This window comes from Ambystoma mexicanum, chromosome 11, assembly GCF_040938575.1.
Source record: "Ambystoma mexicanum isolate Mex_15411 chromosome 11, UKY_AmexF1_1, whole genome shotgun sequence".
NCBI classification, from domain to species: Eukaryota; Metazoa; Chordata; class Amphibia; order Caudata; family Ambystomatidae; genus Ambystoma; species Ambystoma mexicanum.
This window is the reverse complement of record NC_090934.1, coordinates 308,519,722-308,535,526: the sequence shown is the minus strand read 5'-3', so window position 1 is coordinate 308,535,526 and position 15,805 is coordinate 308,519,722. Positions and strand designations below refer to the sequence as shown.

General features: G+C 48.7%; 1 protein-coding gene across 1 annotated transcript in view; it reads left to right on the top strand.

Annotated features, from left to right (window-relative positions):
* The window catches only part of NKAIN1 (sodium/potassium transporting ATPase interacting 1), a 536,625-nt gene that overhangs the window by 161,486 nt on the left and 359,334 nt on the right, over window positions 1-15,805 (top strand). The gene's annotated exons all lie outside the window — the stretch shown is intronic.

Sequence of the window (15,805 nt, the reverse complement as noted above, 5' to 3'; positions counted from 1 at the left end):
GGATGTAATGGAGGCAATGGCCTAGCGGCCCATGTTAATGGCTAGACCAAAGCAAAGCCATTAACAAGGGCTCCAGGCCGTTAACTTCCTTCCAACACTTGGAACAGGGGCTTAATTCCATTACCAAAGTGCTAACCCGGTGTGCTAAAAAAAAGTATTTTCAGTCATTGAACGGGATGCCTCACGCATCCCTTTCAATGACTGAAAATACTATCTTAAGATGGCCGCCATTGAAAGGGAAGGTGGGGCTCCATACAGAGCCCATCTTCCCTTACCATGGCAGCCTGTGAGAACCATGGGGAAGGAGTGGCTGCGGTGGCAATTTTCACAGCCGAAATAAGGTAAGTAGGGGGGGGTGGGCAATGGAGAGAAAAAGGGGGATGGAGGATGGGGGGAAGATGGTGGCGGGGGAGCCGTCCGCCAGGTGGCATGGAACGCAGGCTTTCATTGCCGATTCAAGCCCGCGTTCCTAGCCACCTGATTGGCTGGCTCCCCCTGCCAGCGGGCTAAAGCTTGTTATGGTCATCATCAAAGTCCAGTTACTGTAATTAACGTTATGAGGCATTGACACAGTAATGGACCTCATCAGCAGGTATCCATCATTGGCATCGTGCGATAGCTGGATGTGTATTTGAAGGAAGCAAGGTCAGAAAATAGAACTATGAGTGTCCAGCAGTGGGAAAGAAAATTGATTGGGGCTTCGAGACTAATTTACGACAGAGTAAATCAGTTTACCTGAGAATTCGGCTGCTCTCTTTTTACAAGTTATGTCACGTTATATTAATATGCTTTTGTATTTTGCTAAATCACCATCGCAGTAGTCTCAAAGTGCATATCCTGGTCAGTAACGTGGCATATTGTGCCTCTGCTTGGTGAAATCAGACCTTAACTGCTGAAACAGACGGCATAAAAAGGGTAGGAAGGTGGGAGGTGGGAAAGCGGGAACATAGGTTGCAGGAGCAATGAGCTAAAGTATCATGGTGATAATGTATGGCATTACTATAGATGTGTATAAGTACTGTAATGGGCATTTTGTAAAGTACCTTTCACCATTGGTATGCTCTCAACACGATGTAGGTTGAACGGCCTCAGGCGACCGAAGTCCAAGTGTGGGAAATTCCTCAGAGACGAGTGCGTGCGTGCACTTAGCCAGGATGACACTTGTTAGCGTTGGCCAGGTCCCTGCTAGTCACCCATGTTGAGCAGGCAGGCATGTGGGTGGGTGCGGAGAGGTGGCCCAGAGAGTGTTTGAGAGAGACATTGGGCCTCACTACGAGCATGGCGGTACAGGGCCAACTCAGGCTTCTTACGTCTTAGATTTCGATCAAATGGCACATGGTATGGGTGGTCTTTAGACTGAACTGTTTAAACGTGTACAGAAGCATAATCTATGTTTTCAGTGTGACATCATCAGGCCGTGCCTTTCAGTGCCCTCGTCAAGCACTGATTAAATAAGCAGCCCAATCACGGATCGCTAACAAGTCATTGACATACATTGTATATTTGATCGCCGTCCTCATAGTTGGAGAGTTGTTGACGTCATCGCCAGTATATACCAAGTTGGAGGTATCCTGGCACATTGGCACAAACATAAACATGCACCGTCTTGATGTTCTTGTTTCCAAAAACGTGCAGAGCTTTAATGCTGGCTCAGTAGTTCTACAGTTACATTATAAAATCAGCATTCCATTTTTCTGGCATCCCATTCACTCAGAAAAGCAAAGAGCCAGAAACTTTGTCAGATCCTTTTGTGGGACACAAGGTGGTGATGACGTCATGGTGTCATTCACAGGGCAGAATCAAGGCATTCCCCCCGCAGTGCTGATGTGACAGGCCTACAGGCCTGTCACGTCGGCAGCTGTGGGTGTAATGTAATGCAATAGAACTATTATTTACAGATTAGCTGCCACTTGCCAGCCACTGTTATTCTCATTTGTGAGAAATGTATGTATATGACACCCTCCCTGCTCCTTTTGGGGAGAGGGTCATATACATACATTTCCCACAAACGAGAAGAACAGTGGCTGGCAAATGGCAGCTAGTCTGTGAGACAGTGCACTGCAGCGGCCGGCCCCTGCCCCCAGGCCCAGCATGCCTAATTTTGACTTCTGACTTGCTCTATTCGAGCACAAATTGTGCTCGAACAGAGCAAGTCGGTGCAACCCACGTCCTGCAGAGCCACTCGGCAAACTGCAGGACGCAGGCCCCAATTGCGGGACAATCCTGCAAATTACAGGACAGTTGGCCACCTTATTTCTATCGCGCTCGTACACAAGTGTTTCAGAGCGTGACAAGGCAAGGGAGGGGAACAGGGGAGAACAAAACAACGATCTTACTAGGCCCAGTGACATCGAGAACATGCAAGTGCATGGGAGAGGGAGAGGGGAAAAGTGCATGGAAGGGGGGAGAAGTGGAAAGTGCGGAACAAAGGAGAAACACATAATCATAAATGCATCAATAACAAAGGCGACAAACCAGTGACAGTGGTAGTGCAGCCAGCAAGTGGCAAGTGCTGGGTTTATGGCAGCAGGCAGGGTATGTCTGATTAGTGCAGGGAGAAAAGGGGGGGGGGGGGCTGTATGGGTACTGATACCGGCCCCAGTGCAAGGGGTGGCCCGGAAGCAGTGCGGGAGGGTGGCAGTGTGAGCAGGGACCTGGGCACGGAAGACAGAGGGTGGCCAGGTGTACGGTGCCGAGAGAGTGACAGATCAACAGGGGAGAGGGGGGGCAAAGGCAGAAGCAAAGAGGAAGGTCTTGAGGTGCTTCTGGAACAAGTTTCAGAGTGGCAGGGAGGCTGTTCCAGAGAGAGGCCCAGTTGAAGACAGAGATCTTCCCCAGCTCGTTTCTTTGAAAAACAACTGACCCTGAGGGAGTTAGGGATAGAGGAGCGAAGAGCTTGAGAGGGGAGGTATTTGCGGAGGGATAGCTGAAGGTATTTTGGACCCAGGCCCTAGAAATCCATGTGAACAATGCAGAGGGTTTTGAATGTAATCCCTCCATCCACTGGGAGCCAATGGAGATATTTCAGAGCTGGAGAGATACGATCCCAGGGCTTGAGGCCAATGACAAGTCTCGCAGTCCTGTTCTAGATTAGTAGCAGAGGACGGAGAGTAGAGGCAGGAAGATTTACAATAGTCCAACCTGGAGGGAACCAGAGCTTGGGAGCCCATGAGCTTCTGAGGGAAGGAGAGGAAAGGCAGAGTACCTCTGAGGAGGTGCAGTGGGAGGTTTGACCTTTTAGAGACATCAGAGATGTGGGCGGAGAAGGAATAGGCTGGTGCTAAATCCTCCACTTCACCTCCATCCTCTGTGTGTGGTAAAGTGGAAGTAAAGTGGTGATATGAGAATTACCACCATGTTACCGCTAGTTTTACCAGCACCGGCAAACTTGTAATGTGATCCAATGTCAATTAAAAGCCCTTATCTTTTGACAGGATCATAGAAGGAGGGAGACATCATTTTCTAGATCTGAGGTATGCTTTCAGGCATCCTGCTGCTTAGCAACAGTGACATCAGTCAAAATTACCAATTTGTGGAAATTATAGCTGTAATGTCTCCAAAGGGCCCACCATCTAGATTTGAAGACAGTTTTTGTCAAACACTGAAAGACTTGAAACGCTCAGTCTCATTTTAGAGGTGGCATTTGCATGCGGGGGACCACCAACGTTTGAACTAGCGTGCTGTGGGGTCCTCTGCATGCACTTGTATTGGCCTATGAGGCAGACTGGACAAGGAGACCGTGAAAGGGAGGCAAACTCGCTTTCACTCTTCCTTTTTCTATTCCGTCTCGTGGAAACGTAAACACTGCCTGCAAATATCCCTTTAAGGTGGCATTTGATAATGTATTCTAGGGAAACTGGCCAGTTTTAACCAGGTGCAAAAACCGAGGCGGATTCCATCCATTAATTTTACGCCTGCATGAAAATTTCATGCAGGCGTTAAAGGACGTGCTCTCATGAGACAGGGGAGGTGAGCATGGCAGAGATCTTATCTCTGCTCCCTGACCCTCCCCCACCATGTGTCAGCAGTAAATGAGGCAGAGCAGCAAATGGAGGCGTAAATGCATTACGCCTCGCATTTACGTCATTTCCCACTGTACCTCATTTAAAATGAAGGCGACGGTCTGTACCGAAGTGGCAGAAAAGGGCAAGATCATCAAACACAATACCCGTGCTCGATAAGTCGCAGGTATTGTAGCCTGCTGGATCCTGTCTGGTCCTTTAGGAGATCTACTAATGGAGGGACTTGGCTGTTCATCCAGGAGGCAAAAGGGGGCCGGGGCTGAGTCAGTGACATTCCAGCCTTGCCGCAACCCTCTTCCACCTTCCAGTGGCACCGACCCAATGGTAAATCGCAGAAAATCCTGGTAGGCCAGACTCCTCCCCTTGGCCGGCTACCCAGTGCTTTTGCGCTTTCGACAGCAGGGGACCGAGGCCCTGCCTTTGCCGCCGCAGCTTGCCCATTCTACGCCCATCTGGCGCACTTGTTCTTTCGCGGCGGCGCTTTTGTTCTGATCCCTTTAAGCCGGATGAATAGACTCACTCCTTGCGCTCTCAGGCCAATTATACGGTTACGAAAACCCTTAATGAAAGCACGGCGGCAGCGCAGTGGACGGGGCCAAGCAGCTTGTTTTTCTATGCTCGTGGTCTCAGGCGAGGCAGGCATCGCCTCCGAGCCCTGGCAATGGAGATCAGTCACACACTCCCACTGCATCAGCACCCACGTGGGATGTCACTCAGTGCTGGGCTCCAGCTCTGTTCCTGACCTGGCAACTAGATTTCCCCAACTGCATCGTTTTTATTAATAAAAGTCATGTCCCCACAAAACATGAGTACTCCTGATCTGCTGCCATGTCCTAGCACTTAGCCCCCTCCCTCGTCCCTTCTCTCCCTCTGCACTTGCACGTTTCGAATGCTCACAAGGCCTAGTACGACCGCCTCTTTCGTTCATTGCTGTTATATTTGCCTTTTGATCCCATGTTCAATTTACTTGATGTCTAAGCGCCTTACAAATGCACAATAAATAAATAAATGAAATGTTGTATAGAACATTGTGGATTGACTAGACGTCTTTCCCATTGATCCTCCTTGGTGCAAAGCCACAGATATACCTGTATAACCATCTAGAAGTGGCTATCATTCCAGGTTGCCATAGAGACCACATAGGGAAACTCCCTGGACAAATCGAGCAGTACCTAGTGCGCATCTCTCCTTCAGTATCTGCATATCAATCAATATCCTTCCATCAGTTAGTATCGAACCATCTGGCTTTGGTTAAAGGCCAACGTTGAACTGAATGCGGTTTCAATCAATACTGTGTGTCATATATATTTAGCTGTATATATTTAAAAATGTGTATTTATATCTATATTAATATGTTGATAATACTTAGATCCTCACAGGGAAATGTGTTGTCAGCTCGGCTTCCTGCACCACCCTGTATGGAGACCAATAAACGATTAATTTACCAATGATTGTGGCGGTTGCAGCCGTATAATTGGATAGATTTGGATGACATTAAAGTAATTGAAAAGTTATTAAGGAAACAAAAAAACTGTTTTTGGCCCCATTCATTTTCCGACAGAGAAAAAGTACTTTGAACAACTGTAGCGCGAAAACCACTGGATGGATTTGCAGCAAATAAGAAACAACTTAGTCACAAATTGTTGCAGGTGTGCCTTTTGGTGGTTTGGGGAAAATCGGTCCAGTATTTTTTAACATAAAATATTCGATGGCGACGGGGGGTGACTGCTCCCAAAAAACGTCAATATCTCCCAGGGTGCTTCCCAGGACGGAGGCTGAGCGGTTTTACAGAAATGAAAAGTCGATGCGAGCGATTGCTACGGTAATATTGAGGGAAGATGAAAATGAAAAGTTTTCAAATGGATATTTGGAGGGGGAAAGGGGTGCATTCATATCAGGCTACAGGTGGGGAGGCGAAAGAGCCCCACTTATGCAGTGGGGGGAGTTTTCGGTGGGCTGCAGAGCTCTTTTGGAAGAAAACATTTTCGTTTTATCGGGTAATCCTGCAGGAATATTGTGAGATTCCCATGGTAACGTCGCAAGGCATGCTGGGAAGAGAACAGAACTGGTGAGTAAAAGGGGCAAATGGGAGTAAAACACAAGGGAGGGAGTGGTGGGAACTAGAAATCAGGGGCACATAGTGAGCCCCAGGGAGGAGGCGAACAACTTGTAATGTTCAAGCGTTTTCCCATTAGTCTATAGACATTGGAAAGACGGGCTTTATAGACTCCCGTCTATATGTATCTATTACAGACTGTTGGGTCGGTCCTGCGTCAATCATAAAGAACTAGGCAGGCGGCCTATATTACCAAATCGTGCTTTACATGCAGGTTTCCGCACTTCAACACGAGAGCACTGCAATGTGCCATGTTCTGAAGTTTCACAAATAAAGGAATACAAGTGTTAGTGCCACTTGAAAAGTCTATAAGCAACCAGTATCATTTGTACTCAGCACAGTGATGTTTATGTTTTCAAATTTAGGAGTGGATAAAATGCTGGGCCGGCCCCATTGCGATTCCAACCTGCCATATGTAAGGTATGGCCGGGTTGCTTAGCATGCAGAATTTGCCCACTGAGCGTACTCGGCGGCTTATAGCAAACAGTAGCCCCCTTTCCTATTAGAGTAAGTCTCTGTGTACATGTGTGTGTGTGTGTGTGTGTGTGTATATGTATGCGCACGCGTGTGTGTACATGCGCTTGTGTGTATGTATGCGCACGCACGCGCGTGTGAGTGTGCAGAGTCCAGAGCGAAGGCGTTCGATGGAGGAATGTTTTCTGAAAGCAGTTTGAACAATGGAAACACAGACGGGAGATCCATAATGATGTGTTTTACGCTGTTTTTCCACGCTCATGCAGAGCACATTCTCCTAATGCCTTACCCACTGGCCTCTCCTTGGCCCCCACCCTCCCACTCGCTTTTCTCATCATGCTCGGAAATGTTTTGCTGCTCCTCCCTTCCTCCATCCCCCTACTTCCCTCAGCACATTGTCCACAGCAGCACAGAGATGCCATTTCCTGACTTCAGTGGGTAAAGGTAAGGGGTGAGGCATATCTCTCTGGCGCGCATTAATGAGGTAGTCCGTTTGGATGAATGGGACCGCAGTGAAAATAGCGGGCCATTATGTGAGGCTGCAGATCATTGGCCCACCCGCTCTGTATTCTTGGGTGTTTCTTTAAAGCTTTAAAGTCCAATGCTGGACTGAATGATGTGCCAATATTATTTGTATTATTTGTGTTATATATATATATATATTACACTATTTTGATATCGTCCAGATAAAGTTCACAGCAACACGCATCATCCAGGCTGTGTCGACCGCCGTGCTTAATTTGTGTGGGTGTGTTTGCCAGGGTCAGCCCTAGCACTTTTATTTTAGCCCTGGCACTTATTGTCTCAGGCTCACTTTAATTATGAAGTGGTGATAGTCAGTGCTTCCCTCAACCACAATGAGGTGGTGCAAGCTGTAGTGTAACCCCAAAAATGTTGACACTGTGGGGAGCAGCTGGCAGCAGTGGTGTCCACCTGCAGTGTCACAGGAGTGCTCGAAAATATCTGTGCCCTGGCGCTTATTATTTTTTACAAATGAAGCACTGGTCGACCCTAATTAATAATTAATTCACTGACGATTGATCTGTGCATATTTCTATGAAGAATGGGAGGGGTGACAAACCTAGATGCACCGAGCATCCATTCTGACATGCACTGTTTTAACCATATAATATGGTGCGCTTGCTTTGCTGTCCCCCTGTCTAGGTGGTGTGAACGTGGCCTAGAGCATGATTTCATGATACCTACTCTGATAACAGGTTATCTTTCAATGGACTGCGTTCTACATCGAGAGGCATCCCACAAGGAAACCATGCACAGTAACAATGATTAAGTATTGAGTTTTCACCAGTGAAACAGTGGCTGCAATTCGCTGGTGCATAATTTGCATGTGGGGTCTCAAAACATATGTACGGTTGCATTACAGATGTTTCATAACTCGGGCATGTGTGCAGAACACTGATGCACAGAATCATGTACGAAAACAGATCTTGAATTTTGGGCATGTGCATACATTCTGAAAAAGCTGACACCCATGTGAAAACGGAACATATGTGTGCACGTGCAAATCCATAAACTCACATTTCACCTCCCCCAACCTTGCTGCACTGACTCTAGGGACTGACTCCCACCACGCCAACCCCCAACATTGCACCCCCCTGCAATGCACCACCAGCAGCCCCTTCTCCCCCACAGGGGTTGGCACCACATGACCCTAAGCAATCCACAGATACCCTCACATCCATAGTGCCCCCTTTAAAAACTCAGTTCCGTGGTGCCCTCCTCAACACTAGGCCTGAAACTGCCATTGCACATGTCATTCTTGACCTCATTACCTTGGACAACTTGAACATCCTAGCCTTGACTGAAACTTGGCTCACCCCCACTGCTGGCCCAGCACTATTCATTGCTATCCCCACAGGCTATGCCATGCTCCGATCTGACAGGTCACCCAAAAACGGTGGCGGTGTGGCCCTGATCTACTAGGACTCCCTTGCATTGTACACCCTCAACTCCATCTCTCTCCTCAACGGCAAAGCTCTCGCAGCTGAACTAAAATGCTCACATAATGCCACCATAACCATCCATCTCATCTGTTGCCCACCAGGCCTGACCACTACCTTCGAGGATGACCTCATTCAGTTCATCTCATCTAACCTTAAGCCTACTACACAACTCCTACTACGAGTTGACTTCAACCTTGGGTTCAGCGACCACAATGACACAGAGGCTGCCGCACTGTCCACGTCCTTGGTAGCTTTAGGCTGCACCCTACACATCACAGAGCCAACCCATTCCCACGGCCCATCCTCAACTGGATTGTGGACCACAAAAGCAACATCTCCATCCTTTCCAACTGACCTTGCCCATGGCCAGACCACCATACCATCTCCTTCATTGTCCCCACAGACGTCATTCACTCCAGGCCTACACTGGGCCAACCCACCACCATGGCCCACAACACACACAACCTGACCTGCAACAAAATCACACCCTCCTCATCCAACGTCTTCCTTCCACCCAGGACACCACCTCTTTGGTCTAACACTACAATACCTTGCTATGCAAGACAGTAGATCTGCTCACACCTCTCAAAGCCCGGAAAACCAAGAATCCCATGCACCTCAACTCCTGGTTCAACCCTGATCTCTTCACCACACAAGCTTCTAAAAAAGCAGCGGGACTGGCTTGGCACAAAGACCCTTCCACGGCCAGAAAAACCCACCTGGCCAAGATATCCACCCAACACAAACAATCGATCCTTAGCTCCAAAGCAGCCACCTACAAGGAGAGAATCACTGAAGCGACCTCCAGTTCATGCAATCTCTTCTCCATCCTCCGGCAACTAGAAACCCACATCTGCCCACCCTCTTCCATCGTAAAAGACAACGCTTGGTGCAATAGGACCTAAGACACCCTCACAGGCAAAATCACACACCTTCAAGCAAAAATAAAAGCAAAACAAACATCCACTCCAGCAATCCTGCCTCCAGCGTCTCAGCCCACATATCATAGGGACACCCCCCTTCCACTTCCAACCCATCAGCACCTCCACCCTTGCTAAAACCATTACAGGACTCAAGCCATCCCGCTGCAAAGGAGACGTCTGCTTAGCCACCATGGGTAAGGTATGAGCAGACCCCTTACTTCTACTATCATCAACTCCTCCTTCACCACTTGCACCACCCCCCCACTTTAAAAGAATCCTGGATCTCTCCATTGCTCAAAAAGCCTGGACTGGACCCTGCCATTCCCACTGTCGACCCATCACAACAGTCCGCTTCCTCCTGAAAATCATGGACAGTGTTGCTTATCTACAAATTCAATAATTCCTTGAATGCCACCACATCTTGGGAACCCGACAATCAGGCTTCTGCCCTTACTATGGGATCGAAACAGCCCCCCTAGATCAGAAAAAACATCTTGACAATGCCAATGACCAGTGTGCCCTTTCGCTACTCCTACTACTCGACCTCTCAGCAGCATTTGACCTCGTAGACCATGAGATCCTCTGTCACGCCCTCCCTTCCTCAGCTCACTTCTCCTAGGAAGCGGCGTACTGTGTTAACTCGTTCCTAGCCGACAGATCTTTGCAAGTCTTCGCCGGGGAGGCCACTGCCAACCCCACACCTACATCATGTGGCATACCCCAAGGATCCCACACTCTACAACGTGTACACAAAACATGTGTTCAACCACCTTGACTCTCTCTGCATCTCATACATGAATTACACCAACGACACTCGAATTCATATCCCCCTCACAAGCGACCACTCCAAGGAAAGTCGCAGAATTAACTCTATCTATGAAGCCATCCAAGCCTGGATGGCCACACACAGCCTTTGCCTCAACCATGATAAAACAGAGCTTCTCCTCATTGGGCCACCTGCCCGCTTAGCAAAACTACCACAGGCCTACAAAATGTTCATCATTGATGACCATAACATCTCTGTAACTACCGTTGTCAAGACCATGGGCGTGTACCTTGACTCCTCTCTGAATATGACCCTTCCAGGTCATCCATATTGCCTCATCATCTGGCTATGCTACCAAGCTAAGTTATAGCCAGCAAGCCCTTCTTCTCCACCAAGAACTGATTCAAAGTTGCACATGCCCTTATGGGGTCTAAACTCGACTACTGTAACTCTTTACTCTGCGGCACCTCTGAAAAGAACCTGCATAAATTACAAACAATTCAGAACAACGTCCTCAGGGTAGGTTTGGACATTGGTAAGAGGGACCACATTTCAGAGGCTAGAAAAGATGCCAACTGGCTCCCGGTTAAGGATCGAATACATTTTAAGATCCTGTCCATCATCCACTCTCGAATGACATCCCGTAATAACTGGCCGACAAAATAAAGAAACACTCTTCTGCAAGGCCCACAGGATCCCTTTACAGACACACCTAGTCACACTCAGGTTCAACCGCACAACATTGGGAGGGTCCAGCTTTCCAGTCCAGGCACCTGCATTCTGGAACGAACTCCCACCACACATGCAAAATGAACAGTCTTCACCTAAAGACGAAAACTTTTCAACTGATTTTGACCCTTTCCCCTCTTTCCCTTTCACCTCCTCCTCCAATTCTTTTTCGCCACTGTGTAACAAGCGCCTAGATACCCTTGGACTTTGTGCGCTGTGAATAAAAGTACAAATAAATAAATGGACAATATACACAATTCGAGTATATGCACATCGCAAAGTAAACATAAAAAAGCATATGGAAACTGAACACAACCGCATGTTACCTTTTCTGTCCTATTTGGTAAACCACACAACAAAACGTAATGTATAAAGTAGAACTACTAGTCCCAGCATGCAAAGTTATGTGGGATTAAAAGTCAGCACTGCATGATAATGGGGAATATTAAGCTATATAAAATCCACAAAACAATATCTGTTAATGTAATTTTAAGAGGTCTTAAATATAGTGAGTTCTGCTGCCATTTTGCCCGCCTCTCATAGTTTGTGACTAGCTGATCTGATCATAAAAGTTTGAACTGGCACCTCAGAGGTACCAGCGATTTCATTGTTGCGGCACCTGCCACCCTTTATGGATGAGCCAAACTATCCCATTGAAAACCCTCAGCAGTAGTAATCAGCCCTGGGAGTGCTCATGGGCTGGCCTTAAACTGTACAGGAAAACGTGGCTTCCCTTTGACGGTCCTTGTACCCCAGCATGCCAGTCCAATGGGCCATACAAAGTCAGGGGCGTTTTTCTTCCCCAGCTGGTCCTGCACCGCCCGCAAATTCAGACATCCAGGGGTATTAGACTGTGAGCACTCCAGCCCTCCAGCATGTGCCACCTGGAAGCTCTTCCCGATTCCTGTGTCTTGTTTCGTGCTGAGCGGGATTAATAGCACCTTAGTGGCGTGAGGCTGAGTAGAGTCCAGACTGGGGCTGCAGGTAGGAAAATAAATGTATGAATGAATGTGTGCACGCGCGCGCGCGTGCGTGCGTGTGTGTCTGCTGTATGGTACAACATGAACTCGCACATTCACACTGGCAGCATGAATGTTTATGTGTTTGCATGTGTGCTGGGGGCCTCTGACCAGGGGTTAATTTTTGCATAATCCAGTCTGGATAAACCTTTTTTATCTTGGCATGGCAATTCTATTGGGCATTAAGAGCAAAACAAAAGTGGTCAATGTTATTATGTGGCTAGCCTGACCTACATTAGTGCAGCCAGTCTGGATACATTTTCTTACTATTGCATAGTATTTTTATATGCAAATCCTACAGAGCATATTGTTAAGTGGGGATGCTAGCATATCTTGGCAGAGCCAGTATGGTGCCTGTTTTCTTGTAGTATAGGATTACTGGCGTTCTGCACAAATCAAACATGAATATATTGTTTTATGGGAATTCTGGCATACATAGGGGCAGCCATCATGGACCTGTTTGGGAACCGTCAGCATGAACATGTTTTTCATAGTGGCATATATTGTGGGCGAAGGCCTCATGTAAAATGTATTGGAAAATGCTCTTGTGCAGTGCTGGTGACTTGCATGTATTGGCTTTTTTCATGGGTTACTCTACAAAAATGATAGAAAATTGTGAGGCTTTTTACTAAATTTCCCACCGAAAATATGCTGTAAAATGCACCATTTTAAGACATTAAAAACAAATCTGTGGGGGAGGGGTCTGACACCTTCCTCTCCCAGTCGGGCCCCAGGGTCCGTCGATAAGGTTGGTAATATTTGTGGTAAACATCTACACCCCTTCTATTCAAAATTCACCAGCTACCACTAAGGTCATTGGCCATGGCAAAGTATAGCGCTCCGAAATGCCCAATGTGGACACGAGTAGCTCCTTCCACTGAAAAATGAATACCATAAAACAGAAACCAACCATCATTTTAAATATGTAACTTCAGAGTTCAAAGAAAAGGCAGAGCTGGGTGACCTCCTCGGCAACGTAAGAAACCTCGAAGTGCACCTGGAAAGGAAATGGCCCAGTAAGTATCCGGGCAGGGGAGAATGACGCCTCTTAATGATCAGGGGGAGGAGCTATAAGGCTGGCTGGGCTCTCCGAGAGGCCTGGATGCAAGATGTTAACAAGACTTTTCCCACTGATGTCTGCATAGCAGCGAAGGGCGCGCAGCTCCATCGATTTCCGATACAGCGGGCACAGCTGCGCGCTCGTCCTCACTGTAGGCATCCATCAGGCGCATGCCTGCACACCCCCAACACACGCTCCAATCCGCAGGCCCCCGTCGCTTCCTGAATTATGACCGCAGCTGCCATCTGACCTTTAACCCCAGCCGGGTTGGACGTCCCCTCCCATGTCCCTCGTGGTCCCCCCGGGAGCTTTTAATTTGCTTCCTTCTCTTAAAACAGTATGTCTGTCTGATGGGCAGCAGGCGATAGGGGCTTGTCTGGGCGTCCGGGGATCCTCGCTGCGGGAGCCGCCCAGGCTACGTTGGATTGGACCCCAAAGCGTGCCACATGCATGAGCCATGGGTGCCTCTGGGAAGGATTTGCCAGCTGGGAACAACGGGTGTTGCTGCCTGTACCCGTTTGGTGTAGGGAGTTGACTGTGTTAGTGGGCTATGCTGCCTGTAGCAAGAGCTCAATGGGTACTGCCTGAACCGAGCAGGGGTGGGGGGTGGGAGGGAAGGAGGGCGGGTAGGGGGTGAGCAGAGCGGTGCAGGGGGAGGGTGGCTGGCTGCCTGTATCGATGTGGTGCAGGGCACGCTGCCTATTCCAAAGGGGTGCAGGGATGCGGGGTGTTGCCTGTACCAATGTTTCAGGAAGAAGGCTGCTGGTACTGGTACCAATGGGGCACAGGTAGGCGGTCTGTACCAAAGAAGCGCAGTAAAGGAGGATGCCTGTGCCAATGGAACATGGGGTGGGTATGGTTTATACCAATGGGGTGCATGGGAGGCGTCCTTCTCCAATAGGGCATGGATGTTGCTGGCTTGCCTGTGGGCACGTGGTATGCTGCATGCACCAATGGGCATAGGTGATGCTCTATATTCCCGCCTATGCCACTGTCTGCTGGGGTCCTTATTGCACGAGTAGATATGAGGGAGGCTGTCTGCACCATTGGTGGGTGGCGGATACTGTTTGTACCAGTGGGGCCTGTGGCATTCTGCCTGTACCATTGGGGCAAGCAATGTGCGGTGTGTACCAATGAAGCAGGCTGCCCGGAACTATGAGGCACCTGGAGGCTGCCTGTTCCATTAGGATGCAGACGATGCTGGCTGTACTAATGGGGGCGGGGGGGTGTGGGCTGCTGCCTGTACCATTGCCGCACATAGGCGGGCTTTGCACTAATTGGGGGTTGGGGCGCTGCTTGTACTAATAGGGAGCGGGGAACACTGCTTGGGGCATAGAGAAGGGGTCTGCAACCTTTGACTCCCCAGATGCTTTGCACTACAGCTCCCATAAGCACTCACCAGCACAGTGAGACTGCAGCCTCAATAATGGGTAATTTAATGAGTATGATGTGGACATGAATGGCACCCTGTTGGCGTGCATGAGGCCGGGGGATGTGAGGAATAGGTGAGACTCCATCAAAGTATATGAATCCAGTAATGTGGGGATGAGTGTGTCTCCATTGAAATGTAAGGGGCCGGTGATGGGATTGAATGGTTTAATGTTGGTGCTGTGAGGAATGATCAGAATATATCATTGTTACGTCGTTCAATATTTATACTGCGCCCATCACCACCGACCGTAGTGGTTTTACAGTGCCTGACCTTGTCCGAGAGGTGGCGTACTGTGACCACATCAGGGTGTTGCCAGCCCATGGTCTGTGAATATGAAAGGAGGAGTGTTGGGGGGGGCAGTGGGGTTGGGAGGAAGGTGATAGGACAGGGGGATTAGCTAGCTAACAAAGTGGGGGAACGCATGAGATGTGGTGGAGAGTTCATGGTTGTGGCAGCTGGGATGCGTGTTTCCTAACTGTGATTAGTCATGGGTAAGCTTGAGAGAACATTTCAGGGGTGTGCAGCTTGCTTTAATAGCAAGGCTTGGCTGGGATGGCAGGATCTAGGCCAGACGATGCATGGGGCTAGATATGATTGGTGCATGATCGCGTGCTGGAGCTGAGGTGTGCTCAAGCGGGCCCCAGTAGTGCTATGGAATGTTGTTGGGATTCATACTGTCCAACACTGCCATTTGCATGGTCTCCAGGCGCTTCCATGGATCAGAACAGGAAAGTGGGCGGGTGGGTTTGTTAGGGTAGAAAAGAGGGGAAACACAAGGTGACGTGCAGGGTCGGACTGAGGCATAAAATTGTCTCGGGCACCAACAAAAAAGTGACCCACAATTGCAAATGGGAATTAATTCCTTTTGTGACACTGTTTGAATAGTACCCAAGGGGAAGGTTTTTGATAAAATGTGATGCAAATTGTACGTTTTAAAGAATATTTATTCAGCAACAGTGGTCAAAACGATCAGCCGCATAGTGAGGTAACTCATCAAACTGGCCCACGTTGGCCAAAAAAGTGCCCCCACTTTGACCCACAAAACGGACCCACACAAGCATTGTGCGTTTTTGGTTCGGCCATGGGCCGATTGCCCTGTAGGCCAGTCCGAGCCTGGTGACGTGCAGCGTCATGTGTGGGTGTGCTTTCTAGCTGAGTTCTAGTGTGTACACGAGACGTTTTGTTTCCTGATGGGAGGCCTCTGGTGCTTGGCTTCTCAGGGTGGTTAGGTCACTTGGTGAATTTGCAAGCGTGTGGGCAAGTGTGATCCAGTTTACGAAATATGTTGGCTCAAGCAATG